General features: G+C 34.3%; 1 protein-coding gene across 3 annotated transcripts in view; it reads left to right on the forward strand.

The window, feature by feature from the left end:
• Positions 1-13,272, forward strand: part of LOC123557083 (putative carbonic anhydrase-like protein 1) — a 134,856-nt gene that overhangs the window by 107,304 nt on the left and 14,280 nt on the right. The gene's annotated exons all lie outside the window — the stretch shown is intronic.

Below are 13,272 nucleotides of genomic sequence, written 5' to 3' on the forward strand. Positions count from 1 at the left end.
GGCAGAGAGACTACCATCACACCCACTCCACTCAAAACTCGAGAGAAGAACCAAGAACAGACTGAAACGACAGAGTCTCAACCATATCGTCAACGGCCTGCAGAAAGGAAAAGCAGCAGCACTAGATGCAGAGGCAGAGCCGCTTGTGCCCGATGAATGGGTTCCTAGACAATCTGCTCCAAAGATCAAATTGGTGGTGCCAGGAGTAGAAGAAAAGGGAAAACAACACCAGGCTCACCAACAATCTCTTACGCTAGAAATGATCAATGACCGCTATCAAGCACACTCTTGGATCCAAGCATATACAGATGGATCAGTGGAAAAAGCAGTTCAGAATGCTGGTAGTGGTGCCTACATCAAATTTCCAGAACAAAATATAGATAGGCATGACTTTGACACTAGATGCGGCAGTGAACTGCACCGGTTCTGCAGGTCGCTGGCATTTCCCCACAGCTTGGTCTCATATGGGATGTCTGTGGGCCAAACTTTCTGGCGTACTTCTTCCAGATAGAAACCGCTCTGCAGGATGTGGAATGGTATTTATACCTCTGATACGCACTGGCGTTTTGGTGTCTTTGCAACACCTCGCTTCTTCATATGTTTTCTCAGGCCACAGTGTCCAGTGCCCTTACGAAGGATAGTTGTTTGGCTTTCTCTAATTAGCTTGTGCAGACCGTTATTATTGGGCAGGTAGCCTCCATCACTTCTGTTCTTCTAGTCTGACGCAAATCTATTATTTAGCAGAATCTGAGATTCTCTGTATGAAGCTTCCTTTGCAAAGTTCGCCCGCAGCTTCATTTTCGGCTATGCCCACATTTCCAGTAGCTGCCTCGTTAAGATGTCTGATGGACCTGCTGAGAGAGCCTGAAGAGCTCACTTGGAGTCTGTTAGGAAAACAATATTTTGTCCCTTTTCTCCTCGCTCATACAGTTGGGGTGTGGCCGAAATGGGGGCTTGTGTCTCGGCTCTAAAGTTGGAGAATCTCTTGCCGATTGGATGACAGAGTGTGAGAGAATTTGATGTAGGCACCACTCCCAGCATTCTGAACTGCTTTTTCCACTGATCTATCGGTATATGCTTGGATCCAAGAGTATGCTGGATAGGGTCATTGATCATATCTAGCGTAAAAGATTGTTGATGAACCTGATGTTGTTTTCCCTTTTCTTCTACTCCTGGCACCTCCAATCTGAACTTTGGAGCACATTGTCTAGGAACCCATTCAAAGGGGACAAGCTGCTCTGCCACTATGTCCAGTGCTTCTGCTTTTCCTTTCTGCAGTCCTTTGACGATATGGTTGAGACTCTCTCGTTTCAGTCTTTTCTTTGTTCTGCTTTCGAGTTTTGAATAGAGTGGGTGAGATGGTAGTCTCTTTGCCTTCTCTGCCTACCCAAGGGCTTTGTACTCTCGTCTTGTCTCTAATGGCTCAAGGTTGGATGTCTTTTTCATTTCCTTTATTGGAGTTGTCCTCAGGCCTGAATTTTGAACGTTGTCCAGTTTATCTTTACTGGTTATGGAAGCAGTTACCCATGAGGTGGATGCTTACTCTGCTATGGGCCGTTCAGTGCCTGTGTAGACTTGCCGTAGGATCTTTTCATTTGCTCACAACTTTTTCAAGCCATTTTTCATAATGGCAAGTTTCTTGAAGACGCTCTCCTTTGACCTTTAATGTCAGGTGTGACACTGACTATTTTTTTTTATAATTAAGGAAGAGTGTTATCACCTGTTATATATACTTTAAAATGAATAATGATCAGGTACTAGTGTTGACAAAAATACCCTAAAACAATAAAGAAAAATCCTTGCAAAAGTGCTGTTTTTCTGAATTTTCACACAAATTTGACCTTTGACCTTTGATAAAAAGGACTGGCTTCGACTTATTAGGACAAAACCTACATTGCTGACCTTGCTTGACATGTATACATTAAAATAAATTTCTAACAGTGAATTATAACAAAAGCTATTTTTGAACAAAGTAATGAGTAAATATGCTACATTTTGATCTTTTACACAAAAATGACACCTGACCTTTAATACCAGGTTTGACCTTGACTTATTTTCTCTTCCATGACATCGTCTAACAAATATACAGTAAAATGAACAACGATCAGTTACTGAAATGACAAAACAAATACATTTAAACAATAAAAATTATTACAAATAGCTGATATTATTGCAACATTTTACTCACTTTTTGACCTTTGACCTTTCATATTATGGTTGAACTTGAATGTTTTGAAATTATATGTGCATACCAGAGATCGCCTAACATTTATACATTTAATGAACAGATATCATTGACTAGATCGAAAGGATATTGTCAACAAAGAGAAAAGTAAAAGAGCTATTTTTTCATTCTCTTACTTGAAAATGACCTTTGACCTTTAATATTACATTTGAACTTGTCTGACTTTAGACGATATCTTATTTATTGACATTGTGAGACATATATACATTAAAATAAACCACGAGCAATTACTTATAATGATAAAAACATATCTGTTATATTTCAAACAGGAAGTTATGCGTGCAATTTTTCACACAAATTTGACCTTTGGCCTTTGATATTAGCTTTACTCTTGGCAGTTTTGGGGTTACATCTGCACTGGTGACTTTGCCTGACATACAAACATTAAAACGAATTAACTTCAGTGACTAACAAAGTGAAGACATATTAAACAGATTAAAAACAGTTAAGATAATAATTTTCACATTTTTGCATGAAAATGAACTTTGACCTTCAATTATCAGGGTTGACCTTGACTTTTTGCAATAAAATTTGCATTTCTGATTTTGGCTGATAAATGCACGTTACATAAATACAGATGAGTAACTTATGATAACAAACTATTTTTAAAGAATAAAAATAAATTTCAAATGTGCCAATTTTTGTGATTTTAACATAAATCTGACCTTTGACCTTGAATATCCAGTTTGCCCTTCAGTCCTTTTTGATGAATTTCTTATTGCTGTCATTGTTTGACAATTATACATTTACTGACAATAAGATAGTTACTGTAATTAAACAGTGAAGCAACTTGTAGACGTAAACTTTACCCTACCCCCTAATATTTTTACAAGTGAGTTTTACCTCCCCTATCACAAACATAAGTGAACAAAATATAGATAGGCACGGCTTTGACACTTAAGAAACGGGTTTTCATGGAGGATGTGAAATACTGTTTCCAAAAAGGTATAAACTTCTTTTGGCCTCAGTTGTTGCAATAAAAGTCCGTGAGCTCTCGGACCATTTATTGTAAGGTATAGATATCTTTATTGGAAAACTAGTTCGAGATACAACTCCCTAAACAGGGTGAAGTTTCAACACTTCTTTAATGCATTTTAAACAGTGTTTCTAGACATGCATATTTCTAATTTATTGTAAGGTATAGATATCTTTATTGGAAAACTAGTTCGAGATGCAACTCCCAAAATAGGGTGAAGTTTCAACACTTCTTTTATGCATTTTAAACAGTGTTTTGTATAAACTTATAGAAAAATGAAAATGCCTACTCGTTTACAGTAGGACTGCAATGAAATATATGCCTTATTTTTCATGAACTGAACTCATTGACAACTTGACTGGACGGAATCCTTCATTTTATTTTAATTTGTACCGTGCTGCAAAATGTGTCCACTAAAGAATATTATGTTGTATGTAGTGGAAATAATTTCACTTTGCAGAGGAATCATAACCATTACTTTTAAGAAGACAAAATATACCTTCGCAGAGCATAGCACCTTTGAAAGCTCTTTAAAGGTTACCGTAATTTTTTACTACATTTGACTATCAAGTTAAGACATAAAACTATATATAATACTCATGCGTTTTTGGACGCAGTTCATTTATGAGAAGAATTGAAAGCTACATACTTCTTATGTAATATGAGTATTCGACAAAGACCCCACCGGGCATGGAATGCAGCCGACAGCAGATATAACAATTATCTCCCCATCATCCATCTTCCAGTCTGGGGCAAGACTACTGGGAACAGCGTCGACTTAGAAGTAGTTAGGATATCATTTCTACTGGAAAAAAATCCGGATCGCTGGTACCGTAGCCTAACATGCTTATGACTTACCCCGTTGAATCTTTGTGAAAGAAGAAAATATGCTAGTAACTGGAATAACAGCGAATCTGTTTCCTATGAAAAGTTTGATTATTTGTTTTATACAGAATGGATCAAATCTAGTACATATTTCAACAGAAGTATCTTTTGTTCATATGCTATTTCATAACACTTGTATTCAAGATACCTGATTGTATGACCTTTTATTGAATTGGCAAAAATGCTGAAATACGTAACTCTGTCTGACGTGATCTTGTTTCCTTTCATTTTACTGTAATATTCGATTTTCAACAATACTTTAGTTTATGAGATGTCAAGACCGTTTTCTAGCAATACCTAGCTTCATTGTTTAATCTCGAAATGTTGTTTAGAATGTATGTGCAGACAATGCAAAAGTTATTTTAAATATCAAACAGTAATTAGACCTTAGTTCTCGATTATCCTATCGAGTAATGTTCTCTTTTAACTGAAAGATAACTTGCAAATCAAGCTGTTTTACAAAGAGCTATTTTCTGAATTTATACACTTTTATATCTTGCTTGATTACAGACCAGATAATTATATGTCATTATACTGTACATCAAACACACAGCACGGAGTGTCATAATCTCAATCATAGATCACATGCTAAGCGCCCTTATTCACATTTGAGCCGCACCATGAGTAAACCAACATAGTGCATTTGCGACCAGCATGGATCCAAATGCACTATGTTGGTTTTCACATGGTGCGGCTCATTTAATACTACATTATTTTAGCGTGAAAGTTATGAAGTATTTGTAGTTTATTTTTTCTTTCGTATAATTTTTAATTCATGATTTTCAGTTATATTTGCAAGAATTAGAAAAAGGAATGAACATGTTATTTCTGAAATAGCTCTCCATCTGCTCTGCATACTCTGTTTCCTGGAAGCACTGAGCACCCCAAACACAGCCATTGAGACATGCATCGCAATGTAGGCTCTCCGTTACTGTTCCTGACTAAATAAATCACCCGAGATCAATTGTTTCCGACACTATACCGAGCAACCATCTATTTGACCAGATATTAATGGGACTGCAAGTCACTATTTTTGTCAATATTTCATCTATCTCATGTGCTATAAGAAAGAGTAGATTCTATTTAATTACTATAATCAGTTTAAGGCGCCTGCAAAAAGCCAATCAGACAGCTTTCTGTCATTGATCAGAGAATGGTTATGCTGATAACTGACTCTTAATCTTTGCCGAACCAAAGCTTGAAGATACATCTCGTAGAATTAAAATACGTGTTTAATTTCTATTGAAAGTAATAACCCGTTCTTTTTTCCGTTGGCTGACATTGCGCACATAACGTAACTACGAAGACGTTTTCTGATTTCTATTAAGTTGATGTATATGTATAAATCGTTTGGTGTCGTTCTGATTTCTATTAAGTTCATGTATATGTATAAATCGTTTGGTGTCGTTTTGATTTCTATTAAGTTCATGTATATGTATAAATCGTTTGGTGTCGTTCTGATTTCTATTAAGTTCATGTATATGTATAAATCGTTTGGTGTCGTTCTGATTTCTATTAAGTTCATGTATATGTATAAATCGTTTGGTGTCGTTCTGATTCTATTAAGTTCATGTATATGATAAATCGTTTGGTGTCGTTCTGATTCTATTAAGTTGATGTATATGTATAAATCGTTTGGTGTCGTTCTGATTTCTATTAAGTTCATGTATTGGTATAAATCGTTGGTGTGTTCTGATTTCTATTAAGTTGATGTATATGTATAAATCGTTTGGTGTCGTTCTGATTTCTATTAAGTTGATGTATATGTATAAATCGTTTGGTGTCGTTCTGATTTCTATTAAGTTGATGTATATGTATAAATCGTTTGGTGTCGTTCTGATTTCTATTAAGTTGATGTATATGTATAAATCGTTTGGTGTCGTTCGATGGACTAGTTTCGCAACATATGTTTAGTGACTGTCTGTGAATGAATTTGCAACTACAGTATATTAATTCCTTCTTTTTTTTATCAAAGGTAATAGTTTGCGTCATTAACCGATGAAGGCGTAATGGGACATTTAGAGAAAAAACGGATAGATATGTTTCATTTTAATATGCATGTCTCTGTTAAAACATTCTTACGCTAGAATGACGTCACACTAACGTGCGGTGGCGTCAGTGTTTTTGTTGCGACCAAGAAAGGGCGCTACGTAATAGTTAGAGTATGTGTGAGAGTGTGTTACCAGGATATATCAGAGCTAGGGGTACATCGAGGGTATGTTTCTCTGCACATATCGTCGAGGCCGGGACAGATATGTGAAGAGAAAAATACCGAGATGTACCCCTAGCTCTGATATATCCTGGTAACACACGAGCATTACATATTATAACTGTTTTATCGCATAGTTTATCATTAAAATTTATATATTATTTTCATTTAAATTTGTTTATTATTATTTTTACTCTTTTGATTCCCTTTCTGCGCCTCGCTGACTGAAACACTAAAACTTCTGTTTTTGGAAAAATTGTTCCCCAGATAAAAGTACCCAACAACAGATTTCTGCATTGGTTGTAAATCTTTGCATTTCAGTCATTGGCCAGACATACTGTAAAACTTGTTGTTTTGTTTGTAAAAAAATCAAAGAAAAAGAAACATTTGAGAAATATCAGAATTTCATATATTTCATGTATTTCTGAATTTGGCAATAACTCTCAAGTTTTTGAAATATTCTAGTTTATTTATTCTTTTACTTTATAAATGTAGGTGTTTGTGACAATTCTTTCTCAGTGAACTGTAAATTGGAGCTAAAATCATCTTTTCTTTGAAAGGAAAAAATTATACTCCCTTGATAGGACCTCAATAGAGAAAAAGTGTTGCGATATATATCGGAACAGTTTTACTGTGCTGATATATATCGCAACAGTTTTTTCTAATGAAACTCTATAGAGATTTCTGTGGTGATATATATCGTAACAGTTTTGTAAAATATCAGCACAGATTTTGTAGTATTAATGTGTGTTACCATGTTTAACATACTGCAAAGATCAAAGGAAAACTGCCGCACTATGCGATAATATATTTTATCTACTGTTTTAGATTAAGGACATATATTAGAATCGGAATAATTTATAGCAAAAGCGTGTTTTAACTCTGTTTATACACTCGAGCGGTAATACGTCGTACAAATAATTTCACTCGGGCTGCGCCCTCGTGAAATTATTACCCCCGACGTATAACCGCCCATCGTGCATCGTTACGTCTTATTGGTAAATTAAGAAGTTTGATATACTTAAAAACAAGTACACTGTAACATATTTGATTTGACATCTGAAATCAAGGTGTGCCTATTCAATAAAGATAAACAGTTTACTGTAAACATACATATTTCAAAACTAAAAGTATCCCTGTATTTGAACTCAGTGCTACATTTTCTGGTACTTTGGGAACATGAAGCACATTCAATTTTATTGTTAAGTAATAAATTACGTTTAAGCCGGTGTTAGGGGACGTGAGAGGTGTTGCACATTGCATTGCCCATCACGAAAAGACTCGGTCAGACCGAGGCTGCTATTGTTTTGCTTGGTCACATTCTATGCTTACAAATATTCCTTCACAGATTTTAATTATAAGAAAAAAGTTTGTCCTGTGTCAGATGAACTGCCTTAAGTAATCATTTTCTACATTCAAATCAAATAAGAATCTTATCTCGGGAAAGTGTGAACGTAAATGCTTAACCATTCATAAATAACGGAGTTGCTTTTTTAGAGAATCCGTTTAAACTCTGTACCATTTTGTTTACATATTGCCCCACAGCGGTGCTAAAACATGACATGTCAAAGAACTGGCTTATATATTATGTTTTAAAAGTACAAATTACTCAAGTAATAACAAAATGACGCCTTTCCAAGATGATAAGAGTATTATTAACTGAATAGATTTAACGATTACAAAAGGTCGTCTTTTGTCTTAAAATTTCAAATTTAAGATTTTACAAAATTTATTTACGTTTGAAAATAAATTCAAAACGTTTGCCATTTGTCATTTTTGTAACCAGTCATTCATCTACATGCTTTTTTTAACTTCGCAAAGGTAAAACAATCGCTTACTGCTTAAATTACAAAATTACGTGCAAACTATTATTCTTATATCATAACATGATTTGCATGAATTTTCATTTTCACTGAAAGAAGAATGTAAATTTTATAGATTATTAAAGGCACTGACCTCCAGATTTGGCTAAAAAAAATCTTTCTTTCAAATTGAAGTTTGATCATATTATGAACATTAGAATATGAATTTTTGTTTCTGAAATATTTTAAAAATTCCAAATCAAGAAAAAAAGATGACCGCGCCGGGAATCGAACCCCGGACCGCCGCGGCAATAAAAGACATTTTCCCGTCGTCGTAACCAATAGCGCTATAGATGAAGTAGTGAATACTGACTTCAAAATATAGATATTTATAATCGAGACAGTTTACCTGGAGTAAAAGCGTGACAAACGCTTTTCGATTTTCATCGTAAAAAGTAGTAAAACAGCAAATTCTCATGTGTTTCCGTAACATAAAATTTGTCTGTAATTAAGTTTTAAAGCCTTCTTAAGAAATATAGCATTTATTTCAAGATATCTCAAAAAAATATTTTTTTTGTTGTCGAATGATCTGGAGGCATGCCACTTTAAGTCAGAAAAGTTTACTTTCTGTATTTTATTTAAAGGCTAAAATAATTGAAACAAAGGTCAAGTGATATAAAGTCTTTCTGAACGAAACTTCCAGCTACTACATTATCTAACAAATAGTCGAGGCCTTCGAGTGGTTTGTCGTCTACTTTATTACGGTTCAGAGTTCAGATCCGCAGGCATTGAATCACGAGGGCGTTAGCCCGAGTGGTTAAATATCCAAGTATCTGAACGATGAACCGTGGTAAATTAGACGACAAACCACAAGAAGGCATTGATTGTTCTCATTCTTACATGGCCGTTGAAACAGCTTGATAAAAATTATGAGGGGTTTCAAACCGAGCCTGCAACATTTTGGTTTTTGTTGTGTTGAGCGACCTGTGGAGTTTCCACTTTTTCTATTTCATTTCTCCGAGCAGTAATGAACCGAACGACTTGCATTAATAGTACGTCATAACTGATGTCATAATGTTATCTTACCGGTCCTCGCGTCAACCGTTGTTTATTGCAGAATATACAGAACTTGAACTTCATCTTTGTTTAACTGGAAGACAAATCGATCTATTTTAGAATGTTTGTTTACAAAGAGTCTGGTACCTTTTCATATTGAAGTCGTTAAACAAGTTGAATAAAGTAATGAAACACAAAGCCCTGCCACCCATTTTATCATTTTAATGTGCCGAAAGACACATATTAATGGTACTTATGTCAACTGTTAGCTTTTTCTTTTGAACTACGGAAAACTTCCATTTTCTCTACTTGATATAGACGAAGTCAATTCGACCAACGTCTACTATTGTAAAAACGACTTCAAAGTTATCAAAGTTGTATTAGTTATGTATTGCTAAAATTTTGTAATGGTTTTATTGTATTCCCACGACGTCAGAAACGTGAAAATAAATAATGAAGTGTATTCCTTGTCTAAAACATGCCTGTTTTGCGATTGGAGGCTCTGCTTTGTTAGTTCTTTTAATTGTTATTTTGCACAGCAGTTTGGTGATCTAGTGTGTTGAAATAAACGCATTTTCATTCGTATTTAGTACTGTAGCTATAAAATCACACAATAGTACTTACCCATCGGGTATCGTCGTCGGCTAAAACAACATTAACAACATAATTCATCCAACATTATTACTGGCGTGCCTAGTTAGAATCATAAAAATGTAAACAAAACGTTTTTGACAATGTTTTCGATCTTAACACGAATTTACTATTACAACATGACAGCAGAAAGAATTTTCGTCGATACTCACATAGTGAAGCAGAAGTAATAACTTACCTCGATTTAGCGTTTTTATGTTGCTCCAAGTTAGGATAAAAGAATTAATATTAAAATAATATTGGTCATCTAAACATGATGGTTCTAAATGTAATTGCGTGCCATTAACAAACTTACGGCCTAACATTTACTTTTTTGTTAAACGAAACTTATATTCACTGTTTTGTGAAGACACTGGTACGATTCATGATAAATGATTCAAAATATACGGTAAGTCCACTCTTTTAATAGCGGTCATTTAATTTTCTTTTAATTCTAATTATTGTTTGAATTTATTTTTCTGAATAGAACACGTTTTCTCTTATATCGTTATCGGATATCCATACCAGAACGAACTTTAACTTAAAAACCACAGAAAATCGAACACCTTTAAATTGTCCAGAAGCTTATCTTACCGTCTTTGCTTTTTTAAAAATGTATTCTCAATTTTGAAAAAGGCCTGATGTTTGAAAACAATGATGCTTGATCTAGAAATAGTAATTCGTTGCTAGAAGTAACGACTCACTTTGAGTACTGCTAATATCAAGCACAACTTAGCTGAAGCCTATGGTTTGTTTACGTACAGCTACAGTGTCTGAGTATTCGCCAATTACATAGTATTATCTTTTTGGCTGCAAGGAAATATCAGTGATAAAGCGGTGTCTGATAATGCCGAGATGGCTCTTTTAAGGCAGTTGTGTACAAGGGCAGTGCAGAGTAATAATTTATTTAGCTTGGTGTTATCTACTTCTGTTTCCATTATTTTGAGTAGTTTCCTGTGTTCCCTTGAGATGTATATTTAACTTTGTTAGACTTTGAAAAAAGACATACAGACTTGTTAAATTTATTATTAAGCGTGCAGTTACAACGTAAATAGCGTGTTTCAAAATAAAAGGAGCTCCTTTGGGACCCAGCAGGCATGCGTTTATTTAGTTGTTCTGAACATGACTATCCATCACATTAGCACGTATACAAGAAAGGAAAAGTCTTTATAGGGAATTATGGACGACTTTAGAAATGTCCCACAGCTGTTCCTTCTTATAAGGTGTTTCCTTTTTAGGAAATTGTGGTTATATTTGTTATATTTCATTGAAGTTATAGAATTGTCTGAAACAATATATAACACTACTAATTATGTCTGAGAATAAACACCATTATCATAATGGTAAATGATCCTTATCGTTCTTTTCATACCATATAAAATACATTTATCTATTTTTTTTTATTGCTGTTGTTATTCATTGCAGTTTTGATGGAACTAAGGGTCAGTACATTGATATTCAGAAATGATTTATATTAACCATTCGTTACAGGCATTGATCGTAATGATTTTAAGTACAAAGCGATAAGAAAAATGGTGATATTTCTTCAGGCCGTCTGTGATTACAAAAACATTTAATTGAATGGCAAGATTCGATATTACGCACGGTCATCATACTGCAATTTTCTTAAGTAATTGCTCTGAAGATCTTCTGTGTACCTTCTCCCAAGACACAGTGTTATAAATAGGTCATACTATGCCTTGAATTATGTATAATAGAATGCACCTTAGGTGTCATTGCGACATTTTATTCATTATAATTATATAATTAAAACAAAATGTTGCAGCTTAATATGGTAACCCTTTTAACATTAAGATACAGTTACAGTAGGATTATCTCCTGTAGCAAGCTATTTGAATGTATTTAACCTAACATTCATATCCGTGAACACCATCATGTAATATAATATATTATCTTTTTCTTCAGATACATTTGTTACATGTAGTTCCGTAAATTGACATATAAATTACAAAGTGTTCCAGTTACCTTTAACCATAGCATAGATTTACAGCATTTAATGTTTATAACGCTTTTAAATGCATTTAAATGACTCGGAGATGGTTCTACTTGAAAATGCTTAAAACCTTATTGTCCATTGCATCGTAATTGCATCGTAATTTTCAGTGTACAAGGGATACTTGTACTGTTTAAAAGATTGTGTAAAGTAGATCATATTTCATGTAAAATGTAATTCATGTTTTTCTCGCTTATAGTGAAATGAAAATAAAATCATTGCTTCAGTTACATAATTTACAGCTGATTAATTGGAATTGCGAAATTAGAAATTATTATCTTAAAATAAACCTCATACAACAAAAGATTATCAAAATGAAATCGTGATCTCTCAATATGATACATTTACATTCCAAGACAGGTGCATTTTAATTTTAAAAGGTACGTGATGTAAATTATGCAGTGTGGTAAAGTTTATAATATATCTCCTATGGGTGAGACATAATGATTTAGTGCCGTCAGTTTATTTGCCTATGGGCTTTGCTGTCCGTATGTCACAAAGATTGTCCACGCAACTCTTCCGACCCCATCCGGTGGATTTACACTAAACGTAAAGAGTGATTATTGCCAAGGTAGTTGTGTATGTCGTAGGCTTTGTTTGGTTTGTTGATTGCAGTGGAGTTATTGCCCTTGATTCAACATATTTTATGATATGTTGACCACTTCTCGTTTATTTTTGGATGATACCCACCAAATCTTACAGGAGTATTCGTGCCAAACCTTACTGTGCATATTGTCGGCAAGTTCCGGCGAAGTGGTATAAAGTTATGGTCCTTGTCAAGTATTTTTCATTACCAAATGTTCAGCTGATAAGTTCTCCTAACATTTGTTATTGATTCTGCAAACGAATACTTGTTATAAATGATGTTTGTGTTAGCACTATATTCAACGCACATTTTAGTGATTTATTGAAAATTATTGCAAATTAAGGTAAAAAATAGATTTACTCACTTTTGTACATGCTACAGTATGTTTGATTAATTATCGTATTGTGACAAATTTCCTCTGGATTTGACATATGCTGTTCACTAAATTGATTCACCTTACTTAAGCTAAGCTTATTAGGGGCACCAACTGCCTATTAGCTGATGTTTGATAGTACTTTATTTTATAACAGAAATTGATAACATCACTTTTCTCTGTCCATTTGATATAGAAAAAAAACTATCTTCTCGTAAATTTTGATTACCAGGACCTGTCAGTATGCGCTCATAAACAACCGATCATCCTGACCAGGGAAATAACAATAAAGGTTATGATGTATTACATTCCTACCGGAGCAAGTAGAAAACTGCTCATCTTCAGTATCTGCACAAACTCGCATAAGATATTATATAAATATCATATGGCAGCGTGTGTGACATTGATATTGTCAACCCGAGGGCAGAATGTCACCCAAGGCGAAAGCCGATATTAAAGCCATATTGAGCCTACTGCTACTGTAACATTAGTTCAA

This window comes from Mercenaria mercenaria, chromosome 5 (assembly GCF_021730395.1).
Source record: "Mercenaria mercenaria strain notata chromosome 5, MADL_Memer_1, whole genome shotgun sequence".
NCBI classification, from domain to species: Eukaryota; Metazoa; Mollusca; class Bivalvia; order Venerida; family Veneridae; genus Mercenaria; species Mercenaria mercenaria.